The 22,763-nt window shown below is 46.2% G+C and overlaps 1 protein-coding gene across 4 annotated transcripts in view; it reads left to right on the forward strand.

Moving 5' to 3' along the window:
• Positions 1–7,053: 7,053 nt before the first annotated feature.
• SGMS1 (sphingomyelin synthase 1) overlaps positions 7,054–22,763 on the forward strand; it is a 294,503-nt gene continuing 278,793 nt past the window's right edge. For all 4 annotated transcript variants that reach the window (XM_060102582.1, XM_060102618.1, XM_060102600.1 and 1 more), the window contains exon 1: positions 7,054–7,290. The gene's annotated coding sequence lies outside the window, so the exon portion shown is untranslated. The remainder of the gene's footprint in view (positions 7,291–22,763) is intronic.

Genomic DNA, 22,763 nt, shown 5'->3' on the forward strand with positions numbered 1-22,763 from the left:
CCTCCCATGAAGCCTCCTCTGGTTCACATGTGATTATTGATTACTGATCCTCTGCCTTTTTTATCTACATGGTGTCTTTCAGTCACTTTCAAAACCCTGTGGAGAGATAATATCATCCCTCGTGTAGACATGAAAAAATGTGGCCCCAAGAGGTTAATAAATATTTAGGCAGGTCTTGGGGGCCAGGAAATTATTTTTCTCTCTTTCTCTTATATCGTATTGACTCTAGTAGGCCCTTAAAGAGTGGATTTAGAGATTTGAGGAAGAGACCACATATTAAACATGTTATGCCCGTCCATTTTGCCTTATGTAAAGTTGACCTGGGCCAGGAGTAGAAAGCATTATATTTGCAATGTCAGGAGTTTCTCATCCCTTTGGCATTTGAGAATAAATTCTGTAGAGCAGTGGTGAACACTGAGAGCTTTAAAAAATCTTGATGCCTGAGCTGCACGCTATACCACTTAGATCAGAATCTCTGGGGGGGATGGGATCCAGATACCAGTGTTTTAAAAACTCCCCAGGTATTTCTCCTCTGCATGCACAGTCAAGAATCAGGGCTCTAAAGCCATGGTTCTCAAATTTGAATGTGCATCAGAATCACCTGGAAAGCTTGTTAAATAGCTGATGGCTGGGACCCACCCCTAGAACTTCTGTCAGTAGGTCCAGGTAGGGTCCAAGGTTGTGCATTTCTAATAAGTTCCCAGGTGATTAGGAAGATGTGCTCTGCGCTTCAGCTCCCCTTCTCCCTGCCTGTGAGGTTACAAAGGGTTTGTGTCTCAGTCTACTCCATGACTTCCCACACGCTGACTCACCAGACAAGAACACTAGAACATCATCATTTGCTGGGTAAATGCTAAGTGGCCTGTGAGCATCAGAAGTATTTTGAAATAAATCACACAATGAATCCCATTAGGCTTTGAGTTGATTCTAAGGAGTTACAGTTTTCAGTAGGAGAATATTTTTCAAAGGAAATTTACCATACTCAAATTTAGTTATGTCCCTCCTTCTACCAGCATTTCTTTTTCTTCTTTCTTTTTTTTTTTTTTTGGTATGCGGGCCTCTCACTGCTGTGGCCTCTCCCGTTGCGGAGCACAGGCTCCGGACGCACAGCCTCAGCGGCCATGGCTCACGGGCCCAGCCACTCCGCGGCATGTGGGATCTTCCCGGACTGGGGCACGAACCTGTGTCCCCTGCATCGGCAGGTGGACTCTCAACCACTGCGCCACCAGGGAAGCCCTTCTTCTTCTTTTTAAAAAGTCCTTGCAATAACTCCTCTATTATTTTTCATAAAGTCAAGTTAGAAATTTTATGGAGCCAGAAGTCAAGGAACAGGTATAAATTTTCAGGTCTATCAGGGTAGGGTTGCCAGATTTAGCAAAAAAACCAAAACCAAAACCAAAAAATACCTAGGACATCTTGTTAAATTTGAATTTCAGGTAAATGATGAATAATTTTAAAATATAAGTATGTTTCATGAAATTTTTGACAATCCTGATGATGAGGCAAATATTAGGATGAGAATGACATATGTGCCTGCTGTGGAGAAAAGGAACATACTCCATCCATTTCTGTTTATGGACACACAGAAATACTTGATCTTGATCCTTGTCCATTGAGAGCTGAACAATCATTGGCTAAATTAATGCAATATGGATACTTAAGGTATAAGTATAATATATAAAATTGCTGAGTGACTTCAAAGAAGGATATTTGATAACTCAAGATCCCAGGTGGTTTGGATTCTGTTACCCCACTTTTTTTTTTTTAAGATTTAATTTAACTAAAAAAATTTTTTTTTTGGCTGCCTTGGGTCTTTGCTGCTGCATGCGGGCTTTCTCCAGTTGTGGTGAGTGGGGCTACTCTTTGTTGCAGTGTGCGGGCTTCTTACTGCGGTGGCTTCTCTTTGTTTCGGAGCACGGGCTCTAGGCGCATGGGCTCAGTAATTGTGGCTCACGGGCTCTAGAGCGCAGGCTCAGTAGTTGTGGCGCACAGGCCTAGTTGCTCTGCCGCCTGTGGGATCTTCCTGTCCCAGGGCTTGAACCTGTGTCCCCTGCACTGGCAGGCGCGTTCTTAACCACTGTACCACCAGCGAAGCCCGATACCTGATGTTTTCATTCTGTTTACCTCTAATTAATTATAAGACATTTAATAGAAATATATTCTGATTAAAGACCTAAATAATTTCCATGAAGCCCATGGAAAGCAAAGAGGGGGTGGGTTATATTAGTCTCATTTTAAGAGGTGATAATGAAGCCTTGCTTGGAGTTACACAATATTTAAAAAGGAATAAATTACAACTCTTGACAATGGTGCTGTGTCTGTCAGTTAGTGCAGCATTCTGCTGATGGTATTGATTCATCTCACCCTGGTTAGTGCCCAGTCATAAATGTCTAATTTCAAAATCCTCTTTAGATGTACACAGCAGATTGTGAAGCGTGGTTGCTAATTAGAGAAGGAAAACATAGCAAGGACATTTCCCTTCCTAGTGGTTTACCCTTTCTAAACAAAAATGCAGCAACAGAAAAGTAAAAAGAAGAGTATACAGTTCAAGAAATATTTACTATGGGCTACTTAATGCTAAGTCTGTGCTAGGTGCTATGGAAGATGAAAAATAAATATATATATTGTCAATGTCACTTAATATGTAAGCTGGAACTCAAGACTTACTTGCAGGAAACATACAGAGAACTGTCAAAGATATAATGTAACACAAATAAGTGCCAAAATGTGTGTATAGGAAATTTCTGTGTCCTGGAAGGCAGAGAAGCTTTTATGAAAAAGGTGGACTTGGGGTCTTGAAATATTAATAGGATTGGTTCTAGTGCAGTAGGAATCTGGGGAAATAGGATTCAACTAGACAATGGGGATAATGAACATGGGTAGGGTCAGTCTTGCTACTCCCTGGAAGTGAAATAAACTTGGGAACTCTCAAGTTGTCATTTCCTGCTTTGTCAACGGAAGGTGTTATCCTAAAACTGGGTTTGCCTCTTGGTGGGCGCTGAGCCAAAAGACACAACCAAGCCAAAGAGCATGAGAAGGAGGGATTTATTACTTGCAGCAAGTAAGGAGAACACCAAGGATCTTTCCCAAAGCATTGTCACCATAACAGCAAATTGGGGAAGTTTTAAGCTAAGGGTACATGCGTATTCATGAAGGGTCTTGGGTGGTCCACAGAGTCCAAGCTTTAGCTGATTGACGTCATGAAGGTCAGAAAAAGTCAACATCATCATCCCTTAAGGTGCCAGTTGATCTGGTGGTTGAGCGCTTCAGGCTAATTTTTACCATTGAAAGAGAACTGGGAGTCTTTACAAGTGATATATTATCTTTGCTCTTGTTACTTCTCTTGCCTGATGACACTGGTTTGTTTCTGCATTCTTTTGTTACCTTAAGACAATTAATTACTGAGACCTGTTCAAGGGTGAGCATTGTGGCCAGGCTTAGATCACAAAATGGCTTAGGCCAAAAATGGCTTCTCTTATGTCAAGAAAGCCATGCCTGGTTTTCCTTCTCTGGGGAATCCCTACCTTATCTGCTTAAAAAGGTGGAAAAAGCCATAGCGTGAGGGAGAGAGTAAACAGAAGTGCAGAGGAAACAGAGGGAGACCTCCTGGGTTCCTGCCAATACTCCAGTTCCTTGTTCTGATCTCTGCCTTAGCCTCAGCGGCATCCCTGATTTACCCCAGTGTCTTCAAATAAATTCCAGCTTTTTGTTGACCAGGGGGAGAACCTAGGCAGTTACTGAAGCCAGGAAACCTCACCACGGCCCTAGGAACAGGCACAGAGGGTTGAGTGGTACCAGATCTAAGCCCCAGGGCAAATACTTGGAATCAGCCATTGTCTGCAAGCTGGCGCTTCTGATCAACCTTGGTTTGGAAACTGGATTGTGGATTGGCCAGATGAGTTTAAAGGGCTAAGAGGGCTCATAAGGTCTTGTTCCTGCTACTCAGGTTTTGTGGTTCTAGATTCTTCCACTGAGACAAATTGCCATGGACACACAGAAGCCTCCTTGCTGCTTGAATACTATTTGACTATTGTTTGGTGAGTGATGGATGCTGCTTACAGGTCAACTATCAACTGGATAAAACCACTACATTTTTGATCAGGTAGGTTAGCTTCTAATGGTAGAAGGAATCATTCAACTGGAACTAAACCACCTACTTCAGAATAGCTATTCTGGCAAGTGAACTGCTTGCCCTTGTATTTGCTCTTAATATTATTTTTAACATATTTTAGTGACAGATTGTGACTTGGAGGTGATTCATTTTTATTTCATAGTTGTCTTGACAACAATGTAATTTATGATATTCTGTGTACTTGAGAATCCTACAATTTTACAACCAAGCAGTATGATGCTTATTAAAATTTTGATCAGAAAAATACACTGGTAAAATTCTTTAGAGGTGGATGGAGAAGGACAACTACTTATTTTTCTTAAAAAAAATTTTTTTTTTGGTTACAAACAGTAGTGACTTAAGGACCATGACTAAATTGAGTATCAAGGAGAGTCAACTATAGTGTTTCTTAAAATCACTTCACCCAGAATTTATTTTTACTGTCTTTCAATATCTTTTTAGATTTTTTTTACTGAGTTTATTATAGCTCTTTCTCTCTGAATTATTTTATGAAATTGGAACAAATTGGAGTTCTATATTTTGCTTTTCTCCATGTGTCATATAGTCATAAAATTACTCATGGAAAGCAATTTAGAAAGCCTTTTATTATGAAACATTTCAAACATACACAGAATTAGGAAAAAAAACATTACAACGATCACCCTAGAAAACCACTTACAATCAAAAACCGCTAATATTTTACAAAATTCACTTCAGCTTTACATTTGGGGTGTGGGGCATTTTAAAGTACAGACTCCTTGACGCAAGTCTATGCCAGCTTCTTACTTGAACCTCATTTTCTGGAAGTCCAAAGTCTGGCCATTCTGCATAAACAGCACTTCAGAGAAACCAGTCAGCAGTTTTCTGGCGCTGCCTTAGGTTGAAAAACTTTACATCACGAGAAAGCAAGCCTTTTCTTGCACTTCTTAGGTGTAAACTGACGAAAATTCTCAGTAGGGCTACAATGACTCAAAGAGCTTTGCCCTCTGTACACTCAAAATATGTAGTTGAACTGAATTTCAGTTGTTATTTTTAAAGCCGTAAGTGACAAAGTCACTTTCTTAATCTGAGAAGAGCAGTATAGTGACATAGAGGTGAAGTAGCCAGAAAAGCCAAAGTGGAGGGTGCGATAAAAAGCCCGCACTGGGGCACACTGTCTTCACTCTCCTTTGGGGTAAAATTTTGATGCCTCGTTTATAAAGTGAGCCGCCCTAAGGCTTAGTTGAAATAAGTAAAATGGTCACCAGAATCAGTGGAGGGTTTGAGGTTGCTGGATCCCTCCTCTCCCCCAGTAGTGTTTCCGATTCTGCAGGGCATTTTGCATTTCTAACAAATTCTCGGGTGATGGTGACCCATCTGGCCCTAAGGCCACAAGGACCCCAAGTGGTTCGTGGCAGGACCTCAATAAATGCTATTAACATCACCATCCAAGCTGTCCACCAGCAGGGGTCATGGGATATTGCATCTCAGGGAAGAGCGACGGCCTCTGTCCAGATGTTCCTGCCAACACGCCACGTCTCTGCACCGAATAGATTAGACAGGGAGGAAGTTGGAGCAGCGGTCACTACCTTACGGAAGGGGACCCCTTTCTCCAACTTCCGCCTCTGGGGAAAAGTAGAGGCCATCCGCCCCCGGAGTCCTGCCCTCTCGATTTCGCAGCCGCTGTTTTTAGCCCGCGCGGGAGCCTGTCCTCTCAGAAACCTGGGGCCAGTGCCGCGATTCCCGCTCTCCCGGGCCGGGCGGAGGCAGGTGCGGAGCATATGGAGTCCGGCGGGTGGGCGTGGCGAGGAGCGGAGCTCTCTGCTCCCATCCCGCCAGCTCTCCGGTCCGTTCCGATCGCCCACGGACCGATGGCCGAGCGGAAGATGGCTGCCCGGAGCGCCACGGACAGTCACGTGCCACGGCGAAGCCGCCGCACGCCCCCTCCCCCGCTCGCCGAGTCCCGGACCCAGCGGGACGCGCAGCCTCGGGTTGCCTCTCCACCACCGGGGTACAGAACGGTACGGACACGAAGGGAGGGCCCCGAAGCGGAAAGCCAGTTCTCCCCACGGTCCGCCCCTAACCCGGGCGCTAGGGTCGAGCTCAGGGAGCCGAGAAACACCTTCCTTCGGGCGACCTGCACCGGGTCGGGCCACTGGGCATGCGCAGTGCTCCGGCCCGGGCACGCCCGCTCTCCAGGTTTTTCCTGCAACTCCGCGGGGCCGGCAGGAGGTGGGGCCGGCAGGAGGTGGGGCCGGGAAGGGTCGGAGTGGGGCGGCCCTGTAGCGGCCTGAGCCTCTCCCTTTACGACTGGAGCTGTTCGGGCCTTACTCGCCCTGACTCATTGTTTTTGGAGTGAGAGTGTGTGAATAGAGATTTGAAAATGGGCTGTAGAGTCTGCAGTCCGCCCTTTCTACATTTTTTTATTAAATTTTTTTTTTAATTTAAAAATATGATCAACTTCGAGTTAATTCCAAGTGCTGCACTCCTAGGCTCGGTGGGGAAGAGGCTCGGGTAGCTCGCAAACTCGTGCCCGCGAGCCGGGTCTCCAGAAGGCCGAGTTTGCGTTCTCTGTTCTGACCAGCTCTAGCTCTTCAACTCTCCGGCTCTGCCCCAAATGGTATACTGCCTCCGACCGTAAAACTCGGCTCCCGTCCGGCCTGACTAAACGGCACCCTAAAAATGTGCAAGCTGGCCTTTCTCGTCGTTGGAGAACACGTCCGCCTCCCGAGCTTCCAATTACTTGAAAGTAAAATAACAGGGCGCCAAGCCTCGCCAGCCCCTAGGTGCGCAGTCTGGCTCGGGTCCCGCTGGGTCCTGGGATGAGCTCCCCGCAGACCCCGCCCGCCCGCCCCGCCCTCCTGGCCGCAGCGAACACCCGGAGGAGCGGATTTGCGTCGCGCGGGTAGCTGGGCCGGCTCGTGCAGCGGACTGGGCATGCTCGGCAGCCGGGGAGGCTCGCTGTGGCAAGTCGGAAGCGTTCGCACCAGCTAGGCAGCGGCCGGGGCAGCGGCGGTGGCGGCGTCGGCGGGGGCCAGGACGGGAGCGGGAAGGGCCGGCTGCTCTCCCCTTGCGACCGGCGAGCCGGCCTGACAGCGCGATCCGGGTGCGGAGCTCCAACTCTGCCCTGCCCCGGATTTCACCCCGCGGCGGGGGGCTCGGCGAGCGGAATTCCGGCGGCTGCCGCGACTCCGGTGCAAGTGAGTCCGTGCAAGTCCGCGGCGGGAGAGAGCCGGTCGCCGGGGGCCGATCGGACACCCCCCCTCCCGGGCCTGGCCTGACGCTGGGAAAGGTGTGCGGGCAGCCCCGGGGCGAGGGGGCGTGAGCGCAGCCAGCGCCTTGCCTCGCGCGTACCTGGCGGGCACTCCCGCCCCCCGCCACCGCGCCAGGGGAGGGGTGGGCGCGGGGGGTGGTGGTCCCGCGGCCGGGCTCGGGGCTCCGAGCGGGCGGGCAGCCCGCGGGGCTCCCGGACCAAGTTGAGGAGGGGAGAAAGGCGGAGGCGTCAGTGGGCACCTTTTCAGAGGTCTTGCGTGCGGGCTGGAAGGCTGCCTACTGTCGGTTTGGGGCGAGCAGACGGTGGAGGGGCCGAAGAACCGCGAGGCGAGGAGCCTTCGGGCAGTGGCGCGGTGGGGGTCCGGAGACCCGCAGGGTCCGACCCCAAATCACGGCCCTACCCCCACCGCCCGGGTGGCGGCGTGACAATTGGTACCTCTGGGTCCGATCGCAGCCGGCCAGGCGCCCTGGGTTTCGGGTACCCTCCCCGCCCCGCCTCGATGTCCCCGGACAACATAACAGGTGGGAGCCCTTTCCCTGCGGGGCGAGCCCCCCCTCCGCAGGCCACTTAACAGCCTCCAGGTTGGGGGTGGCGCTGACACCCCGCGGGGCTGCCCCCACGGGTGAGCGTGTTTACAGGTAAGGCCTGGAGGAGGCATCAGCGCAGCCTGGGACTGGACATTCCCTCCAGGCGCGGCCCTTCACGTGAGTGAGGGGTCTCCGCGGTTCCGAGGCGACGTGTCAAGGGCAGAGCAGCGACAACAGCGGCTGTTTCTCCCACCTTCTTAACCCAGACTCGGGCTTTCTGCTTCTTCTGGTGGACCGGGTAGGGTGTCCTGGTCCAGCTAACGGATTCAGACTGGCGCGTTCTGGTTAAAGCTTGTTTCCGTCTTGGGAGTGTCAAGTAAAAATCCGGATGCGGGTTGCCAGGGCCGAAGGGAGTGAAGAGAACCCATGCAGGTGCTTCTCAGATGCTTCTTTTCACCTTCAGATAGTACCGACTTCAGCAGTACACACTAACGAAACCAAGAGTGAAGGCTGCTTTCTGAAAGGGAAGTTTGTTTTCTATGTTATGGGGCCTGCTTACTATTCTAGCTCCCTTGACATTTACCTTGCTGGACCTTTAGAGCTGTTTGGACAGGTTATTTTGCTTGCGGACTTGGGGGTGTTTGGGGTTGGCTGCCTGGGTGTGGAAGTGGCAAGTGCCCGTCATGGTGTGCTGTGAACTCCCCACGCTTCCTGGCACTGGGGCTTGAACATTCGGGGGGTACCGAGTGGACAGAAAGAGAGGAGTGGGACTGGTGACGTAGCGACGCGATGGGAGTTGCCTAGGGCTGCCCAGACATAACGAGGTTGGTTGGCTGTTTTGGCTTGTGCGGAAGGGGAGAGGGCTAGGCGTTTCATTGGTTCGGGGAGGAAGGTGTTCACGGGAGAAGCCTGGCGGGGGATGGGTCCCCGTCTGGTCAGTGCTCCAAGGGAAGCCCAGGGATGTTTGGTGATTCAGCAGGTGGCAGCCTTCCAGCCCTGAAGCCATACCTTGGCCAAGCAAGCCAGCAAGCCAGCGATCAAGCGGCAGCAGCTTCAGGGGAATCTCCAGGAGACTCTTCTGCCTAGAGCAGCTCACTTTCCTTATCTTGCTTTCTGTATATGGCAGGAGGCCTTGGTGTTTTGGGTTCCTTGCCTGTCTCTCTTAAACTATCTAGCATGTTTTTGAATCTCTCCAGTTCTGTGACCCGTTGGATAGCAGGAAGTGGCAGCTGCCACCATGCACAGTTTAAGTAATTAATGTCAGAAAATGATAGCAATATGTAAAGCAGAGAAAGTCTTTTCCTTCTATTTCTGCTTCAGAGATTAGAAATTTACATTTTTAGTAAAATAGTAAGATGTATTTCTGCAGCTTTTCATTGCTGGTAGTGAGCTATTTCAAACATCAGAAAGCATTAAAAATTAATTCAAGGGATGGATAAATGACATTAAAGGGACACAGTTATTAAAGCAATGTCTTATTCATTGGAGAATCTCTAGCATCTTGAGCAGTGCCTAACTTGTAGATACTCATTCAGCTGAAATTTAAAGAATTTTTCGTATTAGAAGCTTGTTGGTAAGTTTTGACGTTTAAAGAATTTTGTATGTTTTCATACATCAAAATTGCCTATGTTGACCTTAGTTAGCTTGAAGCCTCAACCCTTTTACTTTTTTCCTGGTTAAGTCCCTTAATTTTCAAATTGTGACAGATCCTGCATGTCAACTGAAAAAACATAAGCTTGTTTTGCTAATATATCTCATGAAAACCTAGAAGACTCCTACATATAACCATTATACATTTTTTTTAATTAAAAAGTGCTCTGGCTGCATATCAAATACGCTTTTTTTTTACATCTTTATTGGAGTATAATTGCTTTACAATGGTGTGTTAGTTTCTGCTTTATAACAAAGTGAATCAGTTATACATATACATATGTTTCCATATCCCCTCCCTCTTGAAAATACGCTTTTTTTTTTTTTTTAACAAAACTTCATTTTATACAAAACATTTCAGGAAAACTGTAGAATTCCTAAGCCTTTATCATCCAATGAAAAGTGCTGCCATAGAAGAGACAAAACAGTGTTTTGGGAATAAAAATTCTGGCTTGTTTGCACAGGGGGATGACCTGGCCCGTCTTTGAGGGAGGCCTGAATGTTTGTCCAGCTCATTCTGCATTTTGCCTTTGCTATTCTGTGCCTTCCTCCAGTTGTTAAGCTCTTTCTTCTTCCCCTAAAGACATACTTTCCTGGCATGGGCTCGTTTACTTAAAGCTGCTGCCAGAAGCTTGCTTTCTTAAAGCTGCTGCATTTTCTCACATAAATTTTAGTAGTGCTGACCTTTCTTTTTTCATCGTCCCATACACTTTTCCACCACTTCATATGATAAACTGTTCGATGGTCCTAAAAAGCTGTGGCCAGCGTGACCTTGTGGGGGGCATGACAGATTGTAGTTGGCTCTCTCTTTGCCTTTTTTGTATGGTAGCTGTAGCCACAGCAGTCTCTTCTGGAAGAACTGGTAAGGCATACCCGGTCTTAAAGATTTTGGACTTTTCTGTTAAGGCTTTTGGTCAGGAACATAAATGGTCATTTATTGTCTCCTACCACATCCCAAGAATTTTGGCTGTAAAGTGTGTCACTTTAATAAGCTAGCTACCCAGTCACCAGAGGAGTATATTTAGATGTGGCAATTAGGAAGCAGCGTTGGATGTCGGGGAGGAGAGGGTGAAGAAAAGGGAAGAGAAGGGTGGGTGGGGCCAGGAAGGTGGCTTGGTTTTGTGACTGTGACTTCTGGTTTCAGTAAAACAGAATCGAATGGCTGATCAACAGGTGTGGCTCGGTCTGTGCTGGAGTGCTGTGCTCCCCTCCGTAGTCCTCTTTCCCTCCACAGATACACACACCACACACACACACAGCCACACACTAATCCGCAGACCCACACGTGCACACACACTCTGACAAGAAACACAGACACAGACGTAGACACATACACCCTTTGCCAAAAGCTAAGCATCCCAGCTTCTTTATAAATACTAATATGTCACACAGGGAAAGTCCAGGGCTCAGTAGCAGGTTGAATTCTGGGGGCCTGAAATCACCCCAAGCTTGTATTTCAGGAAGATTCCCCTTCCCTCTCTCATGGCAAGGTGATCTGACTCCTTAGCCTGCAAAGCTTCTGGGGGCTTTCACTGGAGCAACCATTGTGTGTAAATATAGGTGAGGTAGTTTTCACCTTTGAGACTTCCTGGTGCTGAGGGTTGAGTTAACATGCTTCAGTTTTTGGCATAAGGTCTCCCTGTGCAAAGCCCCTTTCTTGTTTTGTTTTTTCCTTCTTTCCCACTCTCATTCCCCTCTCCGTCAGAGGAGCTTCCTCTCTTGTGTTGGATGTTCTTGGGTATGTCTCTATCCTTGTTAAAGATGTTGTGTTCTTGTGTGCATGTTTTCAGTTCCGGTAAGTAGTGCTGTGCTGCTATGTTTTTATTCGGTTGCTTTTCCATTCAATATTAAAACTTTTGTTAGGGAAATTTTCAGACATTCATAAAAGTCAAAAGAATTTCATTCAACATTTTATTTGAGAGATCTATGTTAGTATAGGTTTATCCAGTGCATTGCTATGACTGCTGCTTTTTACGGCTGGCCTGCTATGTACCCACTAGTTTTACTTACCCATTTTTCTAATGATGCACACTTAGGTTACCTCCACTCCTGCTACCATGAGCAAAGCTGTGATGAAGGAATATCCTGCAGCATTCTTAATGATGCCTGTGAGAATATCTCTAGGGTAGTGGTTCTTACAGGGGTCCATACCGAGCAGCATCAGCCTCACCTGGGAACTGTTAGACTTGTAGGTGCTCGGGACCTAACCTAGACCTCCTGAATCAGAAACCCTGGGGCAGACCCCATCAGTTTGTGTTTTAGCACATCCAGCCTGGAGACTCTGGTGCATAGGAAAGTTTGAGGAGCACTGCTCTAAGGGTCTCTACCCAAGAGTGGGAGGGCTGGGTAAAAGAGAACAAACACACCTGTTTTTACTAAATACCGCCAAATTAGTCTCCAGTGTTGCTGGACTGGTTGACACTCTCACAGCAGTGCATAAAGCACTCCTAATTCACCACATACTCCTTAGAGGTTGTTACTAACCATCCTTCTAATTTTACCAGTATTTGATGGCTTCTTATTGTTTTAATGTGAACTTATGTAATAGAGCATCTTTTAATGTATTTGTTAGCTATTACAATTTCTTTGACTGGCTTTAGTCTGTTTTTCTAATGTATTGATTTGCAGATGTCTTAAATATCCTAGATATTAATCTCATTCTGCTGTCTATTAACTTTATCAGTGGTAACTTTCAGAAATTTTAAATTTTGATATAGCCCAATGCCATTAATTTTTGCCTTTTGTAGATTAGGAATCTTAAGGTGTTCTTTCTTACCCCAAGATTACAAATATATTCTATATTTTCTTCTGTCAGCTTGCTGCTTTTACCTTTCACAGTGAGGGCTGTAATCTGTTTGAGGTTCGTCTTAATACACGGTATATGGAAGGAATCTGGTGTTATTTTTTCCTTTCCATTTTGTGAGCCAGTTTTCCCAAAATCTTTAACCAGTGTAATTTTCCCCTAGTATTTTAGGGATGAATGTGGAGCCACCTCTATCATACATCAGGTTCCCACATGCACATGAATCTATTTTTTTCTACTTTATTGAGTTATAATTTATGTATGGTACACTTCACCTGTACATTTAAAGTGTACAATCTAATGAATTTTGACAGATGTGCATACTTGTGAAACCACACAGTCAAGATCCAGAGCATTTCCCTCACCCTAAAACTTCCCATTTGCCTTCCATCCCTCCCTTTGTCCCCAGGCCCAGGCAACCAGTGGTCTGCTTTCTGCCACAAATCGGTTAGTTTGCATTTTCAGATTTTGAGATTCCTCACAGGGTTTAAGTTCTCTATTCTGTCCCCGTCATCTATTTCTGTGCCAAATTATTTTTATTATTATAGCTCTGCAGTGTGTCTTATATGGCAGGGTGAGTCCCTTCTTTGCTCTTCTTTTTCAGAACTTAGTTATTTGTAGATCCTTTTTCTTCCATATACATTTTGGAATGCTTGTCAAATTCTCAACAAAGTCTTGGAAATGTGATTGGCACTGCATTGAATATATAGTCTAACATGGGGGAGAATTGACACTTCTTCCTTCTTAATGTTGTAATTCTATCCATGAACATGGTTGCCCCATCTTTTTTTAATGACATATAATAGAGTTTAAAATTTTCTCTGTCACAACATTTTTTACAAAAGTAATGTGTTGTTTCGAGGAGAATTTGAGCTTGGGCTTTTTAGTCTGAACCTTAGAGGAAGGCAGAGCGTAGGGGCTTGGGGGACAGATGTTGTTTCAATCTCTGTTCTCCATTCACTGACCTTGAGTGACACTGGGCAAGTTCTCACCTTTGGTGGCCCCAGGTTCCTCCTTCCTCAAGCTATATCCCAGCAGCCTCCCCTACAAGGCTGCTGAGCTGCTGAGGCCTTTAAATGAGATAATGTAGGAGAGGCAGGGAGTACAAATCTTGAAACATTTGCTGCTCAGTAAATGTTGGTGTAACACCTCCCATAATGCTGGCTTTCAATAGCAAAAACTTCATACTTTTATTCTACTTCTTAGGGATTGATAAACAAAGAAGTGTCAGAAAAAGCAAAATGAATAAGCCAACCAATTAACTGTGTTAACACTCTCCAATTCTATACATGTAAGTCCATGCTTCTACCTAATTTTGTGGGGTTTCACAGAAAGTATGGATACTTCCAAAGAATGTTACAGTCCAGTAGGGAAGAAAAGACCAATATATAAGAAACAGAGAACTCTATGTGACAGATGGCTTATAATTAAGGTTAAGTGGTGTGGTACCAGGGGAGTTATGAGTAGGGAGAAATGCTGTTCTGTGAGAACTTTTTTTTCTTTTAATTGAAGTATAGTTAATCTGTCATGTTGTGTTAGTTTCAAGTGTACAGCACAGTGATTCAGTTATACATACATATGTATATATATATTTTTTCAGATTGTTTTCCATTATGTTATTACAATATACTGAATATAGCTCCCTGTGTTATACAGAAGATCCTTGTCGTTTACCTACTTTATATATAGTAGTGTTTATATGTTAATCCCAAACTCCTAATTTATCTCCCCCTCTCCTGCCCCCCACTGCTATCCCCTCTGGTAACCGTAAGTTTGTTTTCTATGTCTGTGAGTCTATTTCTGTTTTGTAAATAAGTTCATTTGCATCATTTTTTAAGATTCCACTTATAAATGATGTTATATGATAATTGTCTTTGTCTGACTTACTTCACTTAGTATGATAATCTCTAGGTGCATCCTTGTTGCTACAAATGGCATTTCATTCTTTTTTTATGGCTAATATTTCCATTGTATATATATATATATATATATATATGTGTGTGTGTGTGTGTGTGTGTATATACACACACACACACACACACACACACACATCACATCTTCTTTACCCATTCATCTGTCAATGGACATTTAGGCTACTTCCATGCCTTAGCTATTGTGAATAGTGCTGCAGTGAGCATTGGGGTGCATGTATCTTTTCGAATTAGAGTTTTCTCCGGATATGCCCAGGAGTGGGGTTGCTGGACCGTATGGTAACTCTATATTTAGTGTTTTTTTAAAAATAAATTTATTTATTTTTGGCTGTGTTGGGTCTTTGTTGCTGCGTGCCAGCTTTCCCTAGCTGCGGCGAGCGGGGGCTACTCTTCGTTGCGGTGCGCGGGCTTCTCATTGCAGTGGCTTCTCTTGTTGCGGAGCACGGGCTGTAGGCACATGGGCTTTGGTAGTTGCAGCATGCAGGCTCAGTAGTTGTGGCTCATAGGCTCTAGAGCACAGACTCAGTAGTTGTGGCGCACAGGCTTAGTTGCTCCGCGACATGTGGGATCTTCCCAGACCAGGGCTCGAACCCGTGTCCCCTGCATTGGCAGGCGGGTTCTTAACCACTGCGCCATCAGGGAAGCCCTATATTTAGTTTTTTAAGGAATCTCCATACTGTTCTCCATAGTGGCTCTACCAATTTATATTCCCACCAACAGTGTAGGAGGGTTCACTTTTCTCCCCACCCTCTCCAGCATTTATTATTTGTGGACTTTTTAATGATGACTGTTCTGACTGGTGTGAGGTCATACCTCATTGTAGTTTTGATTTGCATTTCTCTAATAATTAGCTATATTGAGCATCTTTTCATGTGCTTGTATGTCTGTATGTCTTCTTTGGAAAAATGTCTCTTTAGGTCTTCTGCCCATTTTTTGATAGGGTTGTTTGTTTTTTGATATTAAGCTGTATGAGCTGTTTGTATATTTTGGAAATTAATCCCTTGTTGGTAGCATCCTTTGCAAATATTTTTCTCATAGTCCATAGGTGGTCTTTTCATTTTGTTTATGGTTTCCTTTGCTGTGCAAAAGCTTTTAAGTTTAATTAGGCCCGATTTATTTATTTTTGTTTTATTTCCATTATTCTAGGAGACAGATCCAAAAATATATTGCTGAGATATATGTCAAAGAGTGTTTTGCCTATGTTCTCCTCTAGGAGTTTTATAGTCTCTGGTCTCACATTTAGGTCTTAAATCCATTTTGAGTTTATTTTTTGTATATGGTATTAGAGTATGTTCTAATTTCATTCTGTCACATGTAGCTGTCCAGTCTGTGAGACTTTGACTTGACTTGAGTAGAATTAGATTAGGGGGGAATGAAGGGGCCTGAGAAACCAAGTATAATTAGCATTTCTGTCCAGGGCTTTGGGAGCCTAGTATTGAACTCCATGACAGTGGATTGTGTGCCTAAATTTAAGTGTCTTAAAAATCATTGCTTTGGAAACAGTGACAACAAGTGGCTAGTAGATACCTAGGTAGCTAACAGCTCTCTGTCATATAATATAGAGGTTAAGAGCACTGGTCCTGGGTTCAGGTCTTGGCCTTACCATTTAGGAGCTGTAGGACCTTAGAGAAGTTATGTAAACCTTATGTGCCTCAGTTTCCCTAATCCTCATTTGTGGGTCTCATAACAGCAGGTACCTCAGAGGTTGAGGACTGTAAGTTAACCTTTGTCACATGCTTAGTTCATCGCACAAGGTAATCACAATATAAATGTTAGCTGTTCTTATGACTACTTTTGTTAATATTCATTGCGTTCCTCCTGTTATCTCCCATGAGGTATTTGAGGCCTTATGCCCCAGAGTTGTTGGATGTCCAGAAAGACTGTTGGAGGCACAGTACTGGAGAGAGAATTCTTTTTCTGCAGGTTGCCGGGCATGTGGTGGGCGCTCAGTTGTAGACTGAGCAAGTAAATGCTTGACAGACAATGAAGCCAGGTGCTGTCTCTTGGTCCTGCATGTCCGCAGTCAGGTGGCTAGTATTGACCTTAAAAATTATGGTTATTTTACTGGCAAAAGTGGGTTTATTTGGGAATAGCAGAGAACTGCAATTCAGGACAAGTAAGCCATGGCAAAAATTATAGGCAAGCCCAACAAACAAAGGAGAATTATGTTATTTTATAGAGAAAAAGGAGGAAGTTGGAAAGGGTTGTTTTGAAGGAAAGTCCATTGGAAAAAGGTGAGGGTTGAGGGTGATGATGGTTTCTCATTGGCTAAGTTGCTGGGGTAGTCGATTTCTTGTGGGAGATGCAGTGTACCTCTTTTCCTGTTGGGGCCTGTAATTGGTGATTCTTTCCCATCGATGATTCTTCTGATAGGGTGTGTAATTGACAATTCTTTCTGAAATTAATATCCAGTGGTACTGCATGAGCACTCCCCCTTCAGGCCTTCTGACTCCATTTTAGTGAGGTTTCCCTTTATTAATTTTCACATCAGCATGCAGGAAGCAGGTTTTATTTTGCTGTATTCCTAGTTCTGATTAGACCTTTTGGCAAAGGTGTAGTAATCATAGGGATTCACACTTGTTGAGGATGAACCACATGCCAGACACTGTCTAAGCCTTTTCCCTTTCGGCCTTTTCCCTTTCGGACAGTCCTGTAAGAGGCATGTTATTATTATCCCTTTTTAGAGATGAGGAGAGTGGGGCACGAGAAATTTGCCCAACAAAGTAGGAGGGCCCTGAAAGAGTTTAGTGTTTGGGGCCTTTGCCTGTTGACAAAAATTACCAGAGTAAGTGCTGTTGGTGGGGTGCCATTGTAGTTACCTAGAATTGTGAAGCACCCGTTAGCCCAGCAGGGCATTCCCATGACCTTGGAGGTTTCTCAGCCTACGTTGATATTTCTCAAATTTCAACAGATATTAGAATCACCTGGAGTCTTGTTAAAACACTCTGTGCTGGGCCCATCCCCACCAGAGCTTTTGAGGCAAGTAGCTTGGGGTGGGACCTAGTAGTTTACATGTCCCAGGACAAGATGATGCTGATTCTGCTGGCCTGGGACCCCTCTTTGAGAACCACTTCCATAAGCAATACTCATGTCATTGAAGAGCCAGCGGCTCCTACTTCTAGTTACAGTCAGGTGAGATGATTTCAGATTGAGAAATTTTAAACATTGTCCACCTCATGAAATAAAAACTGAACTCACACGGTCCTGTTTATCTACGCCAGCAGAGGGATGTCTGAGTCAGGGCAGCGCAGAAATTGCTTTCTGTTCTTGCCAGTGTTTGTGACATGGGTTAGATGGATGATAACCTGGGATGGAGAGAAAATTTGGAAATGCAAGTCAAGATTTATTAGAAGCATGAACTGCCATCAATGCATCCCGCCTTAGGAAGATGACCTGATTTCGTTTTTGTTTATGAATTTATTTATTTATGGCTGTGTTGGGTCTTTGTTCCTGCGCGCGGGCTTTCTCTAATTGCGTTGAGCGAGGGCTATTCTTTGTCCTTGTGTACGGGCTTCTCATTGCGGTGGCTTCTCTTGTTGCAGAGCATGAGCTGTAGGCACGCAGGCTTCAGTAGTTGTGGCTCGCAGGCTCTAGAGCTCGGGCTTAGTAGTTGTGGCACACGGGTTTAGTTGCTCCGCGGCATGTGGGATCTTCCTGGACCAGGGCTTGAACCCATGTCCCCTGCATTGGCAGGTGGATTCTTAACCACTGAGCCCTCAGGGAAGTCCCGCCTGATTTGTTTTTATTTTACTATTTTCCACCTTCCCCACTCCCTGCCATAGGTACAAAAAAGGCTTTGTGTCCACTGTTTAACCCCATGGGAAAATTTAGGCACAGAGAAATTAAACGTGTATAAAGATACATAGCCTGACGGTAGAGAGACAGAAGCTAATCTTATTTGACTGGGCTAATTGTAGTAGAAAACTATCTGTTTGTAGGAAGGCACTTAAAAAAAACAAAGAAAAGAGAAGAAAAAGAAGGGCTGTGTACCTGTCTCAAGCTGTTGTGAGGTAAAATAGCTACCGTGTGTCCAAATTTAACACAGCCTCACACACAGGAAGCCCTCACCAAGTGCGGTCCACTGTTACTCCAGCCAGAGTTTTCTGTTGTGCAATTGAGACTGCACTTCCCCCATCTGAAGAATGTTACACATAAAACTGAGGAATTAGAAATTTTTAGAATTGAAAGGTTTCGTAGGAAATAGGGACTTAAGATTACCTTAGGATTACAAGTCAATTGTATCTAGGAAGAAATGTTCCAGATTTTCCCTGTGCCAGTTGTCGCGGCTCTCCTGTGACCCCAGTAGCCGGGATTAGCTTGTGTGCCTGACGTGGCAGGGCAGAGAGAATGGGGGAGGGCCAAGGGAAGACTGGGGAGGGCAGACAGGCCTGAGCATATATGCCAGACCTACTCAGCCAGGGGTTCACAGCAGCAGGGAGTGAACACACGGTGAGGGTCTGTTATGGGCCAGACCCCTGTTAGGCCTGGGGATATAGAGACGAGTGAGATGGGGTCTGGGTTCCTGAGGGGTCAGTGGGGGAGACAGACATGTCCACGGATAAATGTCATGACCAAGTAGTGGGTGCAGTGTGGCAGCTGCACACCAAGCAGGCTGGGGTGGGGCGGGAGCGCTGGATGGGGAGGTGGCCTGCTCCCGGCTCCCTCTGTGACAGCGCACACGACAAGGTGACTAACACCATAGGCTAGCACAGGTGGAACTGGAACTCGTGTATTCCGGCTTTGTTTTCTTCTTTCTTTTGGTTTTGGGATTTCCATTTTGAGGGAGGGAATTCTGACCGCAGAGAGGAGTCTGGGCACATGGGCACTGTAAGAATCCAGAGCTGGAAGTGCCCTTCCAAACCACTTAGGAGGTCAGAGGGGCACATTCTAGTTTACTTGTTTTGTCTTTGACAACTGTGGCTAATTTTTCGCTCTTTCCTAGGAATGTAAAACCTGCAGAAGATTAATGCCTTTCTATCTTTAAGGTACATCAGCTTTTAAAAGAAAGATTCTTTATTAAAAGCAAGGTTTGATTTGCCCTTAAGTTTTGGCAAAGTGCTAAATTCCACTTTCAGTTTTGTTTTCAGTGGTTTGCCCTTCTCACTTTCCTCCTTCCCTCTTCCCTCCCCTTCTCTCTTCCCCCCTTTCCTTAATACCCTTGCAAGTACCATGCAAGCTAAGGCATAGTGCCAACACTGTGATCTTGGCAAACTTGGGCCTAGGCTTCCTTATCTGTAAGTGGAGAGTTTGGATTAGCTGACGCATAGTCACCTGGTGCCCACATCTGTGACTAGGGGACACCTGAAAAGAGGGGCTCATGAACTCCATTTCATCAGTCGTTTATTCTCTTGTTAATAAAAAAAGAATCTTATTTCAGAACCGCCTTCCCCAATCCTGTTAGTTGCATGTCCAAACCACTTTCTAGAAACAGCAGCAAATGGTTGATTCTTCACTGTGGTATTTTCCAGCTTGTGATTGATGCTCCTCCTGGCAGGCTGTCTCTATTACAGGTGCACAGTGTGGGGTTCAGTGTTTTAGTCACAGGCGTACTGTGTGAATCCGGGAAGGAGGTTAGGACGGATGACAGAAGGAGAGACCGTAAGGGGCGATCAGCCTGAGGTTGTGCGGTGGGGTGGGTAACGCTCAGGATCCGGACCGAGCTCCCGAGTCACAGGTCAGGGGAAGGTTAGGGCTGGGAGCAAAGGTCCGGGGAGCAGAGAGGCGGAGAGGGACCTCGAGAAACCATCCCCCGAAGGAGTGGGGGAGGGGCCGCTGAAGCGGATCCCCCCTCCAGCTGTGGGGGCAGGAGTGGAGGCTGGGGACAACACCAAGGGGAGAGAAAGAGCAGCTGGGGGGAAGGGAGCTGCTTTTACGCTTCCCGCAAACACAGGCTGAGGGTTTGGGTCAAAGTCTGAAAAGGGGGTGGGGTGCCCATCGGCCTGAGGCCAGAAGGGAGGAGTTCATTGCTCCCAAGGAAATCAGGAGGGAGAGGGACGGGCTGGGTGGGTGGAAGAGGAGAGGACGGCCCGATGGGCGGCGTGCTGGGATCAAAAGGGTGTCCTGAGAGAGACACCTGCGTGGGGTGATCCATGGCCTTCAGCCCGAGCCAGGCTGCTCTGGTCACCTGAGACCGAGAGAGCAAGTGGGGACACGTGTGGCCATCCTTTCGGGCCACTGGCTTTCTCTCGTGTGAAATGGGGATAATAAGCACCACGTCGCAGTGTTGTCCTTCTGAAGGCCCTTGGTACGCGCCTGCGGAGGTGACCTTGGGAGGTGGCAGCAGAGGATTCCCGTCTGAGAGGGAGGGGATAGTTTCCAGTTTCCCTTCCGCTCCCTGGCCAGCATGTTGACCGTTCACTTGACTAGGTGGACCGTGAGCAAGACTTAGAGATGGTGCCCTGGGACTGTCCATCAGTCCCCAACTTTGTGGCCGTGTGTTGTTGAGATTTTTATCACGTGGTCTCTCATCCGATCCCTTACGTTTCTTCCTGATCTTATCCCAGAGCCTGTCCCTGTTCTCCTGGCTGCGAGTTCGGTCTCTGCACCCTAAGATCCCAAGTGCACAGAATGGCCCATGTGTGTCATAGCTCTCTGTGAAAGTCTTCGTGGTGGCCTCAGTCTCCAGCATGCGCCTTCAGACTCACTGGGACCAGCATTTCTGACTTGGGTGAGGCTGAGTATACAGGTGTGGACAAAGCAAAGTCTCCATGCACCTGGAGTTTTCTTGGTGATGGGGCGGACAGGACAGTCAAGTCAACAAATGTGAGGCCCGCCAGGCGGTCAGGAGGCAGAGCCTCAGCGAGCCGTGTAACAGCTCTGCCCCCGCGCACACGGTCGGTCATTTGACATTTGCAGAACTGCTGCTGTTTGTGTAGTGACACCTGAGTTCCTTTGAAAGGCCCTGCAGAGTTAGCAGCAGTTGTGCTGGGCTGGGTTCCAGGTTTCCATCGGGGCCCTGATCATGGCTGGCTTTTCCCTCCCTTTGATTTTAGAGACAGAGACAAGGTGGTATGAACACCCCCAGGAATATCTCAGGCCTCCTTTTGACCGTTTGTTTGAAGGCCCGAGGAGTGGCCCAGGAGTTCTTACTAGGGTCCATGGATGGGTTTCATGAAGCCATTGAAATCCAGTTTATCATTCTAGGTGTGTGCATTTTTCTGGTGAGAGTGTCTAAAGCTTTCATTAAATCCACCAGGAAGAGCTCTGAAATGTTTATTTATTTATTTATTTATTTAGGCCGCACGGCCCGCGGGATCTTGGTTCCCTGACCAGGGATGGAACCTGTGCCCCCTGCAGCGGAACTGCCAGGGAAGTCCCTGAAAGGTTTATTTTTATGAAAGTGGATGAAAAGATAGAATTGGGCCATTGAGGGCTTCTCTTTATTGCTGTCTGCCCCCTTTGTAGAGGAACTAACGTGATGTGATTTGCCTAAAGCGAGGGGCAGACACAGGCCGAGAGCCTCAGTGCACTTATCTGGGACTTGCCATTTCTGTGTCTTTTGGTGGGACACATTCAGTTATTCCTCTGAGAAAAAAGAGAAGCAAAATGGTAAAGCTGGCATCATGGAAGACCAGCCAACTCAGTGGGAGAGAGTGGGCGAGGTGTATGTGAGGCTGCAATGTGGTTTTGTCATCCACTCAGCAGAAGGAGAAGGCTGGGTCTCAGGAAGAGAGCAGAAGACCGCTTGAGCAGATGATGCTTCTCATATTTCTGAGTCTGATGGGCACTGACCATAGGTCTGGAGAGGACAGTCTAGGACTTTAGCTGTTGATGTCAAAGGTACCTGTTTTAGGAGATTCTTCTGCTTGAGAAGTCCATAATAGTTTACGTAAATAATAAAGTTCATGACAATTGTCCTTCAAGATGAGGGTACGGAGGGTAGCTTTTAAGAGGGAGGGCATTGATACTGACCTACTATTTGATCCAGCAGTTCTACTTCTTGGGGTTTATTTTAAGAAATAATTAAGACCATTATTCATCCCAGAGCTGTTTGTCATAGTGAAAAGTTGAAAACCTAAGTATACAACAATTGGGGGTTGGTTAAACAAATGACATATATCCAAATAATGGAATACTTGGCAACCCTAAAAAATAATATTCATAGAAAGTTGTTCAGAAAACATTGTTATGTACAAAAAGTTACATACTGCCTTTGTAAAAAATAAATTATTCAGAAAATACTAGTTGGGTGCCTACTGTGTGCCAGGAGCCCTGCTGGACTCTGGTGACAGAGTGATGAGCTAGGCAGATGTTTCCTGCCCTCAGTTAGCGTACAGTCTACTAGGGACATAGTCAAGCCATATTGACTTTCTCATAAAGTTTTATAAATACTCATAGGAGGACTCCAAAAACAGTGACTCCTTAACAGGCACGTTCAACCACCTGTGAAGTCCAATCAGGTATGTCTCTGTATACTTGTTACTGGCTACATCCCTGACCTGAAATCACTGATTTCCTAGAAAGCCTGAAGTAAGTCACTGAGATGTGG

This window comes from Mesoplodon densirostris, chromosome 1 (genome assembly GCF_025265405.1).
Source record: "Mesoplodon densirostris isolate mMesDen1 chromosome 1, mMesDen1 primary haplotype, whole genome shotgun sequence".
Classification (NCBI taxonomy): domain Eukaryota; kingdom Metazoa; phylum Chordata; class Mammalia; order Artiodactyla; family Ziphiidae; genus Mesoplodon; species Mesoplodon densirostris.